The sequence below is a fragment of the Stegodyphus dumicola genome, chromosome 10 (genome assembly GCF_044657685.1).
Source record: "Stegodyphus dumicola isolate Sdum_Otavi_A_Nest chromosome 10, ASM4465768v1".
Taxonomy (NCBI): Eukaryota; Metazoa; Arthropoda; class Arachnida; order Araneae; family Eresidae; genus Stegodyphus; species Stegodyphus dumicola.
Window position 1 is genome coordinate 691,140 of NC_140777.1, and position 14,977 is coordinate 706,116.

Here is a 14,977-nt window from a genome sequence, read left to right on the forward strand (position 1 = left end):
TAATACTAAATGGTTTGCATTTAAAAAAGAGTATGTAAAAACTTTAATAGAAGACCAAAAGATTTATGATTTCTTCAAAAAACTAGTTCGTCAATATCAAATTGGTGATGTAACAATTTCTAGATTTAAAAATAATAAATATGTAAATATAAAACTTCATTCAGCTAAACCTGGTGAATTAATTGGTAAAGAATCAATAAATTTAATTAAATTAACAAATGATTTGAAAAGGCATATAAGAAATAGAGAATTAAAATTCACTTTAGAAGTAATTGAAATTCAAAAACCTGAATTGAATGCACGTTTAGTTGCTGAAAATATTGCCATTAAGTTAGAAAACAGAGCCCCATTTAGAATCGCTCAAAAACAAGCTATTAGAGCTGCTTTAAAAAGTGGAGCAATTGGCATAAAAACTTCTGTCTCTGGTAGATTAAATGGTGTTGATATGGCTCGTAAAGAAGGTTATAGCCACGGGGAAATGAGATTACATACTTTACGTCAAGACGTTGATTATGCTCATGCTTTAGCTCACACTAAATATGGAGTGATTGGGGTAAAAATTTGAATTTCTAAGGGTGAAATTCTTAATAATAAAGATAAACAAGGGGATCAATAAAAATGTTACAACCTAAAAAAACTAAATATCGTAAGCCGCATAACGTTTATCATGATTCTAAAAAAGCAACAAAAGGGAACTTTGTTAACTTTGGGACTTTTGGGCTTCAAGCTACAACATCTGCCTGAGTTACTTCTCGCCAAATAGAAGCAGCTAGAATTGCTATCAACAAAAAAATGGGTAAAGAAGGACAAATTATTATTAGGATTTTCCCTCATTTTGCAAAAACTTCTAAACCTATTGGAGTACGTATGGGAAAAGGAAAAGGTAACCCGGAAAAATGAGTCGCAGTAGTAAGAGTTAATACTGTTTGTTTCGAAGTAAAGGGAGTTTCTAGTGAAATAGCAAAATTAGCTCTTAGATCTGGCGGACATAAATTACCTATCAAATGACGTATTATTGAAAATGCAGAAAATAAATTAGGAGCGAAAGTATAATGGATGCAAATTTTTTAAAGACAAAATCTATTAAAGAGTTACATAAAATAATTATGGATTTAAAAGCTGAATTATTTACTTTAAGATTTAAAAATACAACTGGTCAATTAGAACAACCCCATAAAATAAATATGGTAAAAAAAGATATTGCTAGAGCTTTGACTATTTATAACATCAAAATTGAGAATCATAAATTAAATAATCTAAAACAAAAGAAAGAAACCAATCTAGAAGGAAATAGTAAATAATGGAAAAAATTGCCAAAAGAAAACAATTGATAGGAACTGTTGTTTCTAACAAAACAAGCAAAACAATTTCAGTTGCAGTTGATACTTATAAAACTCATAAACTTTACAAAAAAGGGTATAAATCTACCAAGAAATTTGCAGTCCATGATGAAAAAGAGTTAGCTAATGTAGGTGATAAAGTTCAAATTATAGAAACTAGACCATTATCAAAAACTAAGAGATTTCGCTTAAAAACTATATTAGAAAAATCTAAGGAGGTTAATTAATGATTCAAGAACAATCAATTTGTGTAGTTGCAGATAATACTGGTGCAAAACTTGTTGGAGTTATTCGTAATTTAGGGGGTTCTGTTAAAAAAACATCTAATATTGGAGATGTAATAGTTTGTTCTATTAAAAAAGCAATCCCTAACGGAATGTTAAAAGAAGGCCAAGTTGTTAAAGCAGTAGTAGTTAGAAGCAGATATGGATTACGTCGTAAGGATGGAACTCATATTAAATTCGATGATAATGCTGTAGTAATTATTAAACCTGATAAAAACCCTCATGGAACTCGTATTTTTGGTCCTATCGCAAGAGAAATAAGAGAAAAAGGTTATGCAAAAATCGCTTCTTTAGCTATGGAGGTTATTTAATGCAACATTTGAGAAAAAACGACCAAGTGATAGTAATTGCTGGAAAAGATAAAGGCATAGTTGGTAAAATCTTAAAACTAGATTGAAAAAAGAATCTAGTTTGAGTTGAAAAAGTTAGAATGATTAAAAAACATGTTAAGCCTTCTAGTTCTAATGCCGAAGGTAATATAGAAGAAAAAGAAGGACCAATTAATATCTCTAATGTATCTCTTTTTATAACAGAGAAAAAAAAGAATATACCAACAAAAGTTAAGTTTGTACAAGAAGGCAAAATTAAAAAAAGAATAGCTAAAAAAAATGGAAAGGAAATATAAAAATGATAACTTCAAACTTACTATTTCAAAAATATAAAAACGAAATAGCAAACCAACTCTATACTAAATTTAATTTCACTTCTAAAATGCAAATCCCAAAACTTGAAAAAATAGTAGTTAATATGACTGCTGGAAATAAAGTTAATGATTCAAAAGCTGTTGAAGCTGTTATGTCAGAATTGAGTTTAATCACCGGACAAAAACCATTTCAAACAGTTGCCAAAAAATCTCTTGCTTCTTGAAAAATTAGAGAAAAAATGCCAATGGGCGGTAAAGTCACTTTAAGAAAAGAAAGAATGTGAAACTTTTTGCAAAAAATGATCGATATCATTATTCCTAGAATTAGAGATTTTAGAGGTTTTTCAACTTCTAGTTTTGACAGCCAAGCTAACTATGCTTTTGGTATTCCAGAACATATCATTTTCCCTGAAATTGAATTTGATAAAATTAAGCAAATTAAAGGATTGGATGTTATTATTGTTACTTCCACAAATATAAAAGCCGAATCATATGCGCTTTTAAAAGCTTTGGGTTTCCCTTTTAAAGGAGAATTAAATGGCTAGAGCTAGTTCAATTTCTAAAAATAATAAAAGAATAAAACACGTCCAAGCTGTTTTTCATTTAAGACAAGAACTTAGAATGAAAGCTAAAAAAGGCGATCAAGAAGCCATCAAAAGATTAAATAAAATGCGTCGTGATGGTTCATATGTAAGAATTAGAAATAGAGACCAATTAGACGGAAGGCCTCAAGGGTATTTGCGCCGTTTTGGTTTATCTAGAATTAATTTTAGAAAATTAGCCCACGAAGGTAAAATTCCAGGCGTAAAGAAAGCGAGTTGATAAATTATGGCAAGAGTAATTACTGATCCTATTGGAGATATGCTAATAAGAATAAAAAATGCTTCACAAAGAAAACATCAAAATGTTTTAATTCCATATTCTAAAATTAAATTTAATATTCTAAACATTTTAAGAGATGAAGGATTTATCGTTGATTTTAAAGTAGATGATGAAGATAACATAACCAAAAAAGCTTTAAATGTCGAGTTAAAATATAAAAACAATCAAAGAATAATTTTAGGAGTAAAAAGGGTGTCTAAACCTGGGTTAAAAGTATATTCAGAAGCTAAAAAGATTCCTCAAGTTCCTGGTTTTGGTATTGTGATTATGTCTACTTCAAAAGGTTTGATGACTGATAGAAAAGCTAGACAATTAAATTTGGGCGGAGAAGTCCTAGCCTATATTTGGTAAAGGAGTAGATTATGTCAAGAATCGGAAGAAGAAAAATAGAAATATTGCAAGATGTAAAAATTAGTTTAAATAACTCTCATTTATCAGTAGAAGGGCCTTTAGGTAAACTGGAAAATACTTTTAGCTCTTTAATAGAGATAAAACAAGAAGACAATTTTTTACTAACTATTAGAAAAAACGAAGAAAAAGCCACCAAACAACTCCACGGGACAACAAATGCTATTATTAACAATATGATTTGTGGCGTTAAAAATGGATTTACTAAAGAAATTGTAATAAAGGGTGTTGGTTATAGGGCTAATGCTTCTGGAAATAAAGTGACTATTAGTGCTGGTTTTTCCCACCCTGTCGAAGTTCCCGTTATAGAAGGTGTAAAAGTAACCAATGTTAGCCCCACCGAGTTAAAAGTCGAAGGGATTGATAAAGTTAAAGTAGGACAACAAGCAGCAAATTTAATTGCAATAAAAAAACCATCAATTTATTCTGGCAAGGGTATTATGTATAAAAATCAAAAACTAATCTTGAAGGAAGGGAAGAAATCTTCTAAATAATTAAGGTAAAAAGTTATGGCACAAATAAACAGAAAACTAGCAAGAAAACTTAAACATATTAGAACCAAAAAAAATATTTTAGGTGATGATAAAAGACCAAGACTTGTAATTTATAAATCACTTCAAAACTTTGAAGCACAATTAATCGATGATATAAAACATCACACTATTTGTTATGTTTCTACTAAACAAATTCCAGAATTAAAATATGGTGGTAACATTAATGCAGCTAAACTAGCTGGCGAAAGAATGGCTTCTCTTATCAAAGACTTAAAAATTGAAAGAATTGTTTTTGATCGTTCTGGCTATATTTATCATGGTAGAGTCAAAGCATTTGGCGAAGCATTAAAACAAGGGGGAGTAAAACTATAATGATAGAAGAAAAAGAATTAGAAAAAGACGAACAAAAAGAAGAGGAAATTCTTGAAAAAACCACAACTGATTTAGATAAAACTAAAACAAAAGAAAATGGTAAATCAAGACCTCAAAACGCTAATTTTAAAGACAAAAAGGCTTTTTTTGCTCGTAGAGAAACTGAATTTGAAGAAAAGATTATTCAAATCAAAAGAGTTACTGTAGTTAGCAAAGGAGGAAGACGTTTTAGTTTCTCAGCTTTGGTAGTAATTGGTAATAAAAAAGGTTTGGTGGGTTATGGTTTAGGAAAAGCAAACGAAGTTCCTGATGCAATCAAAAAAGCGGTAGTAGATGCTAATAAAAATTTACAAAAAGTAACTATGATTCAAAATAGAACAGTTCCTCACGAACAAAAAGCTAAATTTTTATCGTCTATAGTAATTTTAAAACCAGCGCCTAAAGGTAAGGGAATTATCGCTTCTTCAGCAGTGCGTGCAATAGTAGAATTAGCAGGGTATAAAGATATATACACAAAAGCACTAGGTTCAAGAAATAAATCTAATGTTGTTAAAGCTTGTTTAAAAGCATTAAGAAATATGCATACTATCGAAGAAGTTGCAACGCTACGAGATAAAAAAGTAGAAGATCTAAGGTATTAATTATGAAATTAGAAAGTTTAAAACGTAATCCAAAAGCTAACATTGCCAAGCATCGTAAAGGTCGTGGCCATGCTGCTGGTAAAGGAAAACAAGCAGGTAAAGGTCAATCCGGACAAAACAAAAGAACTGGTACACGTCCAGGATTTGAAGGGGGACAAAACCCTTGATATAGAAGACTCCCTAAGCGTGGTTTTAAAAATGTTAATAGAGTTGAATATCAAATTATCAATTTATTAGATTTAAATATTTTTAAAGAAAATGAATTAGTTAATAGAGACAAATTAATTGAAGCAAAACTTATTAATAATAAGTCTAAATCCCCTATTAAAGTTTTAGCAAAAGGTTCTTTAGAAAAAAAACTTAATTTAAATGTTGATAAAATTAGTAAAAAAGCTAAAGAAGCCATCGAAAAACTAGGCGGAACTATACAAATAACTTAAAAATATAAGTAATAACCATCACTTTTATGTTTAAGATAATTAAAAATAAAAAAACTAGAAAACCGTTTTTTCTTAATTTAATTAAGAAATTTAGAGATTTCAAACAATCTCATCAATTATTGAGCAAAATTTTCTATACCATTTTCCTAATTTTAATATTTCGTTTTTTAGCAAGTATTATAATGCCTGGTTTTACTATTAAAAAGCAGGATTCAAAAGAAGGATCCTCTTTTTTTATGGAAATGCTAGATTTAGTAGGTGGAGGAGGATTAGCCAATCTTTCTATAGTTGCTTTAGGTATTTCCCCTTATATAACAGCTTCTATTATTATGCAGCTTCTTCAAACCGAAGCTTTTCCACCACTTCATCGTTTGTCTAAATCTGGTCCTGCTGGAAAACGTAAAATAAATTTTATTACTAGAGTTTTTACTTTTATTTTTGCTTATATCCAAGCAATAACCATTATTCAAACTTTACAAGGTAAAGACGGTCAAGGTTTTCTACAAATTGATAAAGATTATACACATAACTTTTTCATTTGAGGCTTCTACCCTATAGTTTTAGCTTCAACATCGCTTTTTGCCTTATTTTTAGCAGATCAAATTACTAATAACGGTGTAGGAAACGGTACATCATTATTAATTTTTTCAGGAATCACTGCGACTTTGGTAGGAAGAATTAGAAACATTTTTAATTGGTTTGTTTATAAAAACAGCCCAGCTTATGACTATTTTTCATTTTTTTTATATATGTTTTTTATAATCTTTATATTTTTTATAATAACTTTTGTTTACTTATCCCAACGAAGAATACCACTTCAACAAACTGGGGCAGGTCTTGCTGTCGAAGAAAAGAAACTTCCATTTTTGCCCATTCCATTAAATCCTGCTGGCATTATGCCTATTATTTTTTCTATGACTATTTTAACTCTACCTACAACAATTATTCAGTTTGTACATCATCAAAATGTAGTGAGAGTTTGAATTGAAAATAATTTAAAGTTTACTGAGTTTTTTGGTCTATTTTTGTTTGTGTTAATAAGTTTTGTTTTTTCAATAATTATGGCCATTATTACATTTAATCCATTCGAAGTTGCTGATCGGTTTAAGAAAAATGGTACCTTTATTATTGGAATAAAACCTGGTGAAGAAACTGAAAATTATTTGAGTGATATAATCATTCGAATCTCAATTTTTTCAGGGATTTATCTCGCGATCATTAATTCTATTCAATACATTCAAGATAAATTTTTCTATATCGAGTCTCAATATACTTTTAGTGGATCTTCTTTAATAATTTTAGTCTCTGTTGCTATAGAAACTATTGATCATTTGCAAGTAAGACAAACTTCTCAAGAAATTACCAAAACAAAAAGAGAAGCTGAACTTTCTTCAAATAATAAAGAACTAGAAGGATTTATATGATAAAAAACAAAAACATTGTTTTTCTAGGCCCCCCTGGTGTAGGAAAGGGTACTATAGCATTGCATTTGAAAGAAAACTACGATTTAGTTCATATTTCTACAGGTGAAATATTTCGTCAAGAAATAGCAAAGCAAACTCTTTTAGGCCAACAAGTTGAATCTATAATGGCAAAAGGTGATTATGTTCCTGATGAAATAACTAATCAAATAGTAAAAAACATTTTATTTAAAAAAGAAATAAAAGAAAAAGGTTTTATTTTGGATGGTTATCCTCGAACTGAAAATCAAGCCCAATTTCTAGATAACATAAATATTAAAATTGATTATGTTTTTTATCTTTTCGCCACCGATGAAATAATTAACAAGAGATTATTAAACCGTCGTAGAGATGATGATAATATTCAAACTATTAAAAATAGAATAGAAGTTTATAAAAAACAAACCCAACCATTAATCGAATACTATAAAAAACAAAATAAGCTTTTCCAAGTAGATGTGTCTGGTAGTCTTAGCCAAAACATAGAGAATTTATTAGAGGTTGTAAAAAGTGAGTTTAATAAAAACTAATACTGAAATTAAATTTATTAAAAAGTCAGCTTCTATTTTAAAAAAAGTAAAAAAAATAGTCAGACAAGCAATAAAACCCGGTATTAGCCTTTTACAATTAGATAAATTAGCCTATGATTCAATTATTAAATTGGGTGGAGAACCGGCTTTTTTAAATCAATATGGTTTTCCAAACACGGCTTGTATTTCTCTGAATGAAGAAGTAATTCATGGGATTCCAAATAATAGAGTTTTAAAAATAGGAGATCTCATTAAAGTAGATTTAGGTGTTATATATAAAGAATATTATTCTGATTCTGCTTTTACTATGGCAGTTGGCGACGTTGATGAAACTAGTAAAAAAATAATAAAAATTGCAAAAAGCGCTTTTTATGCTGGATTAAATAGCATTAAACCTGGTGCTAGAGTGGGAGATATAGAATATGCTATTGGCCAAGAAATCAAAAAAAATGGTTTTTTCACTCCTAAAGAGTTCACAGGACATGGAATTGGTAGACATTTGCACGAAGAACCAATTATTAGAAATGATGGACAAAAAAATACGGGAATCTATTTAGAAGATAATATGGTAATTTGTATCGAGCCGATAATAGTTCAAAAATCAAACCAAATCTTTATAAAAAAAGATAAATGAACAGTCGTTGCCGCTTCTAAATTAAATGCAGCCCATTATGAACATACTGTTTTAATTCAGAAAGGAAAAGGTATAATATTAACTTAAATATATGGCAAAAGATGTAATAAAAATGGATGGTTCGGTAGTTAAGTCTTATAATTCGACTGAATTTGATGTTAAATTAACAAATGGCTTAATAGTAAGAGCTAAAACTTCCGGAAAAATGCAAGTTCACCACATTCGTATTTTACCAGGTGATCAAGTTCAAGTAGAATTAAGTCCATATGATTTGACAAAAGGAAGAATTACATATAGAAAATAATTTTTTATGTTAAAATTTTTACAATAGTTTAACTAATTAGCCAACCATAGTTGTGTTAATAATTATTTAATTTATAAAAATCTATTTATTAGTTTAAATGCATTTTTATATTTTATTTATAATTTGTTAAACTATTTTAATTTATAAAAAACTAATTAAAAAATAAGAAAGAAACGTTTGTTTATGAAAGTAAAATCATCTATAAAACCTATTTGTAAAGATTGTCAGTTAATCAAGAGACGTAATACTTTACGAATTATTTGTCATATTGCAAAACATAAACAACGTCAAGGGTAAGAAATAATAGTTTATGGCTAGAATAGCATCAATAGAAATTCCTAATAATAAAAGAGTAGTAATTTCTTTAACTTATATTTATGGCGTTGGTTTATCTAGTGCTAAAAAAATTTTAAAAACAGTCAACATTGATGAAAACATAAAAGTTAAAGATTTAAATGAAGAACAACTAAATTTAATTAGAGAAGAAGTAAAAAATTATAAGATCGAAGGGGATTTACGTCGTTTTAACCAAGAAAACATTAAACGTTTAAAAGATATTAAATCTTATAGAGGATTAAGACATAGAAAGGGATTACCAGTTAGAGGTCAAAGTTCTAAACGTAATGCTCGTACTAGAAAAGGACCTAGAAAAACAGTGGCTGGAAAGAAAGTGGCAACTAAATAATGGCAACCAAGAAAACTACAAAAAAATTTAAGAAGAAAAACATCCTTAGTGGGATTGCTCATATTCACTCAACTCACAATAATACAATTGTTACTTTTTCCGATTTGAATGGCGATGTTTTTGCTTGATCTAGTTCTGGGGCAATTGGTTATAAAGGAACTAAAAAATCAACCCCTTATGCTGCTCAATTAGCTGCAAAAGCGGCAACAACTAAAGCAATGGAACACGGTTTAAAAGAAGTTGCCATCCACATTAAAGGAATAGGGCCTGGTAAGGATGTTGCTAGAAAACAAATAGAAGTCTCAGGTTTGAAAGTTAATATAGTAAAAGATGTAACAGGTTCACCACATAATGGGACTAGACCACCCAAAAGAGTATTAAAGCGTTTAGCGCTTAAAAAAGGATAAATATGAAGAAATTTGCAATGATTAAATATAGTGAAGTATTAAAAAATAAAGTCGATGATTATAATACTTCTTTTGTAATAAAACCCCTAGAAAGAGGGTTTGCACATACTTTAGGTAATTCCTTACGTAGAGTACTTCTCTCTTCAATTCCTAGTGTTGCAAGCTTTGCTATCAAAATTTTTGGTATAGAACATGAATTTCAAACTATTCCTGGTGTTGAAGAAGATGTTGTTAGATTAATTTTAAATGTTAAAAAAATTCGTTTTTTCTATGACCCTAATCTAATCCAAGAAAATGAAATAATTAAAATAGAACTTAATTCATCTAACGGTGAAATTAGAGCAAAAGATTTGACCACTCCAGAAGGTATTAAGATTGTTAATAAGGATCTTTATATAGCGACCGCTAATAAAAAAGATGCTCTTAAATTTGAATTATTTATCATTTCTGGTAGAGGTTTTGTTTCTTTCGAAGATAACAAAAACTTTGTTAAAACAGTAAGTAATAAGATTAATTCTACTTTAACTTCTGGTGCTTTAATAGCCATCGACTCTAATTTTTCACCAATAGTTAATGTAAGTTTTGAAGTAAGAGAATTAAATACTGCTTCTGCTATTATCGAAGAAGAATTAAAGATTAATATAATCACTGATAAGTCTATAACAGCAATCGATGCTTTTGTTAATGCTTCTAAAATTTTATTAGCTCACTTTCAAATTTTATCTAACTTAGATTATTTGGAGCCTGAAGAAATGTTTGCAAAAGAAGTAAATAGTGCTGAAAATCAAGATAATGAAAACACTCCAATAAATCAATTAGAATTATCAGTTAGATCTTATAATTCTTTGAAAAGAGCTGGTTATAATACTTTAGAAGAATTAAAAACTATTACTATTAAAGAATTGGGCGAAATTAAGAATTTGGGTCAAAAATCCAAAGAAGAAATTATTAAAAAACTTGCTGAATATAATATTACTTTAGAGGATGGTGACTAATGGGTATAAATCCAACAAATGTTTTCAAAAAAAATGCAACTTGATTAAATCATGTAATGAGAAATCTAGTTAGTGATGTTCTTGCAAAAGGAAGAGTACTAACAACAGAAGCTAGAGCAAAATTATTAAAACAAAAAGTTGATAAAATCATTACAAAAGCCAAAAAACAAACCTTAGCTGCAAGAAGAGACGTAGAAGCATTTTTGCGCCCTATTACTGTAAATGGTGTTAAAATTGGTCGTTATTTATTTGAAACAATTGCTTTAAAATATAAAGATCGTAATGGTGGTTATACCAGAATTATTAAAGCTCCAAATCGTCGTGGTGATAACACTAAAATGGCTTATATTGAGTTAGTATAAGTTATTTAGAATAATTAATTACATTTTTTAAATTGCCATATATGTTTATATATGGTTTTTTTTATTGTGATAAAATAATTATTTATGCTTTCGAGAACCAAAAATAGACTTAGAAAAGGTTTAAAAATTTTTGGGTTTTTAGTTATCCCTACTTTTTTAACTTCTATTTTGGTTTCTGGATACTTTGTTTATTATAAAGTTATTAATCGTACTAGAGAGATTAAAAACATCTTTGCTAATATTATTGGTTTAAATAACGATGCTAGTTCGCAAGAGCTACTATTATCCGATGGAAAGAAAAAACAATCTCATTTCAAAAATTTAAGAGATAGTTTTCGAGATTCAAGACATGTAATTAGTTATAAAGAACAAATTTTTAACAATATTAGAAATTTTTCTTTTTTAAACACTAGCGAAGATAGTGAGAATAAAGAAGAATATGCAAATATTATGAGAAGCTTCGTTTATGGTGGTAAAGACAACGAAGAAAATGAAACTTATAAAAAAGAAATAGCTGAAAAATTAAAAGAAGGTTTTGAATATGTCATTCCACATAATGTAATAGAGAACATTAAAAAAATAATTTCTCCAACAAAAACATCAACCAGACTTAAAGAAATTTATCATTTTTTTGGAGAAAAAAAAGGCGAACAAAATAAACGTGAAATACAACCAGAAGGAAAACGAAAATTTAAAATATTTCTAGAAGCTTTTTTGCGATATATAAAATCTAAATATAGTAAAACAAAATGATCTGAACCGATTTGTTTAAAAAATATGGTGGACAACTTAAAAAAAGACTTGTTTGGTGAATCTTCTGAATTATTTTTTAAAGAGTTATTAGACTATTACCAAAAAAATAATGATATTAATAAAGATAGTGAAAATAAAAAAGATGACCCCTTTATACATTTTTTTGACTTTAATAAAACTATCGGTAGTTTATTAAATACAATTAAACCTTTAATCCAAAAATGGATAGGCATAGACTTAACTACTTTCTCAATACATGAATCTATTGATGGTATTTATGAAGAAATTCAAGCTTTAATAGATTATATTGCTAAGTTAGAAAAAACAACTAGTAATGATAAAGACATTTGAAATGACCCTGAATCTTTTAAAACTTTTTCAGATAAATTAGTAGAAAAAATTAGTAAGATACTAGGACAACTAAGTATTTTTATAGAAAATAATTATGAACAAAAACAAACAAAAAACCTTATTGTAGGCATAATAAAATTTATTTTTGAAAGAGTGGGTATCGGTTGGCAAGAAAATTTGATAAAAAATATTTTTGACAATTCTTATAACCCAACTAAGCCAAAGCCAACCGAATATGAAAATAGTGAGTTTAACCATTTAATTATTATTCTTAAAAGAACATTTAAACTATTCTTTGATTTTTTAAACAAAGATCTTATTGAGGACTTCAAAGAAACTCATACTGATGTTAATTTATATAAATATATGAATTATAAAGATTATGATTATGATAAATTAGAAGAATCAAAATCTAACAATAATGAAACCCAGCCATCTCTAACAGATGAAATTAAAAACTATAATAATTCAGATAATAAAGAAAAAAAACTTAAAGCTAAGTTAATATTTAGTATATTAAAGGTATTAGGAATTTTAAGAACAGGTGCTTGATAGTTTAAAAAATTTATTAATATTAGCTTTTTTTATTTTTGTTAAATATTTCACTCAAAAATTGACCTGTATAAGACTTTTTATTTTTAGCTACTTCTTCTGGTGTACCCTTAGCGACAACTTGGCCACCATATATTCCACCACCTGGGCCTAGATCAATAATATAATCAACGCATTTAATTACATCTAAATTATGTTCTATGACTATTACAGTATCTCCATTATCCACCAAACGATTTAATACGATCAATAATTTTTTAATGTCATATTGGTGTAACCCTGTTGTGGGTTCGTCTAATATGTAAATAGATTTACCAGTAGGTTTTTTTTGTAAATAGGTAGCTAATTTTACTCTTTGAGCTTCTCCGCCTGATATAGTAGTTGCATTTTGGCCTAATTTAATATAACCTAATCCGACATCTACAATTGTTTGTAATTTTTCTTTAATTTTTGGATGATTTTCAAAAAATTCTAGCGCTTCACTTACTCTCATTTCCAAAACATCATAAATAGACTTATTTTTGTATTTACACTCCAGGGTCTCAAAATTAAATCTTTTACCATTGCAGCTAGTACATTTAACATATACATTAGGCAAAAAGTGCATTTCAATTTCTATTACACCATCTCCGTAGCACTTATCACATCTTCCACCTGGTACATTAAAACTAAATCTTCCTTTTAAATACCCTCTTTCTCTAGCAAGAGGCACTTCTGCAAAAAGGTCTCTAATATCGTTAAATACTGATGTATAAGTAGCGGGATTAGATCTAGGTGTTCTACCTATTGGACTTTGGGATATTATTATTACTTTATCAACATTGTTTTTAATGCCTTTAATTTCTTTAAAATTACCTGGTTTAATAAAAGGGTTTGTTAATTTTTGGTTTAAAGCTTTTGCCAGAATTTCATTTATTAGAGTAGATTTACCAGAACCAGATACACCAGTAACTGCTATTATTTGGCCTAAAGGAAATTCAACATCGATGTTTTTTAAGTTATTTTCTTTAGCACCAGTAATAATCAATTTTTTATCTTTTTTTGGTTTTCTTCTAAATGAAGGTATGTCTATTTTTTCTTTATTCGAAAGGAACAAACCTGTAATAGATTTACTTTCGTTTTCAATATCTTTTAATTCCCCTTGGGCTACAATTGACCCTCCTCTATCTCCTGCTAGAGGTCCAATATCAACAATTCAATCAGCACTTCTAATAGTTTCTTCATCATGTTCTACAACTATTAAGGTGTTTCCTATTCCCACCATATGTTTCAAAGTTGAGATTAATTTTTGATTGTCCTTTTGATGCAAACCAATAGAGGGTTCATCTAAAACATAAAGTATTCCAGTTAATTTTGAACCAATTTGAGTAGCTAATCGTATTCTTTGAGCCTCCCCACCTGAAAGAGTTTCAGCTTTTCTAATTAAAGTAAGATATTCTAATCCAACATTACTCAAAAATGAAAGTCTATTTACTAATTCATTAATAATAAGAGTAGCTATTTCTTTTTCATTATCATTTAATTTTAAATTTAGGATAAAATTTAAAGCTTGACTAATGGATAGTTGGCTAAACTCATAAATATTTAAATTGTTAATTTTAACAGCGAGTGCATATTCATTTAATCTAGAACCATTACATTTTTTACAATTAAGCTCCGACATAAATGTTTTTTGATATCAAGCTCTTGCCATTTCAACTTTTGTTGTTAGATAACGTCTTTCAATCCTTTGAGCTAAGCCTTCTACTACTTTTATTCTTTCTGTTCTTGTATTAGAAGTTGTTAAAATATCAATTTTTATCTTTTTATTATTTCCATAAGTAATAATATCCAACTCTTTTGCACTTAGATTTTTTAATGGCATATCTAAGGGGATATCGCTATTTATTAACATAGTTTTATATTCTTGCCATTCTATATTTCTAGTGTTAATTAAATTTTCAAAATATTTAATTCCACCTTGATTAATACTTTTATCCATGTTAGGCATTAATTTTTTAGGATCGACTTCATTTTTAAAACCAAGACCTTTACAACTAGTGCACATTCCATTTGGTGAATTAAAACTAAAAATTCTTGGTTCTATTAGTGGCATATTAAAATGACAAACTGAACAAGAATGATGCTGAGAATATGTTGTTTCAGTTTTCTTATCTAGGTTATTAATTAACACTAAACCATTAGATTCATTTAATGCTATTTCTATAGCTTGGACTAATCTAGATCTATTATCATCTGTTAAAATTAGTCTATCTATTAATATTTCTATATTGTGTTTTTTATTTTTATCAAGTTCAATGTTATCTTCTAATTTATAAATTACTCCATTTACTCTAACTCTTATTCAATTTTCAGCTTTTAATTTAGTAAATAAATTGTAAAAAGTTCCCTTTTCATTATTTACTATTGGTGACAAAATATTTAACTTTGTATTAGTTTT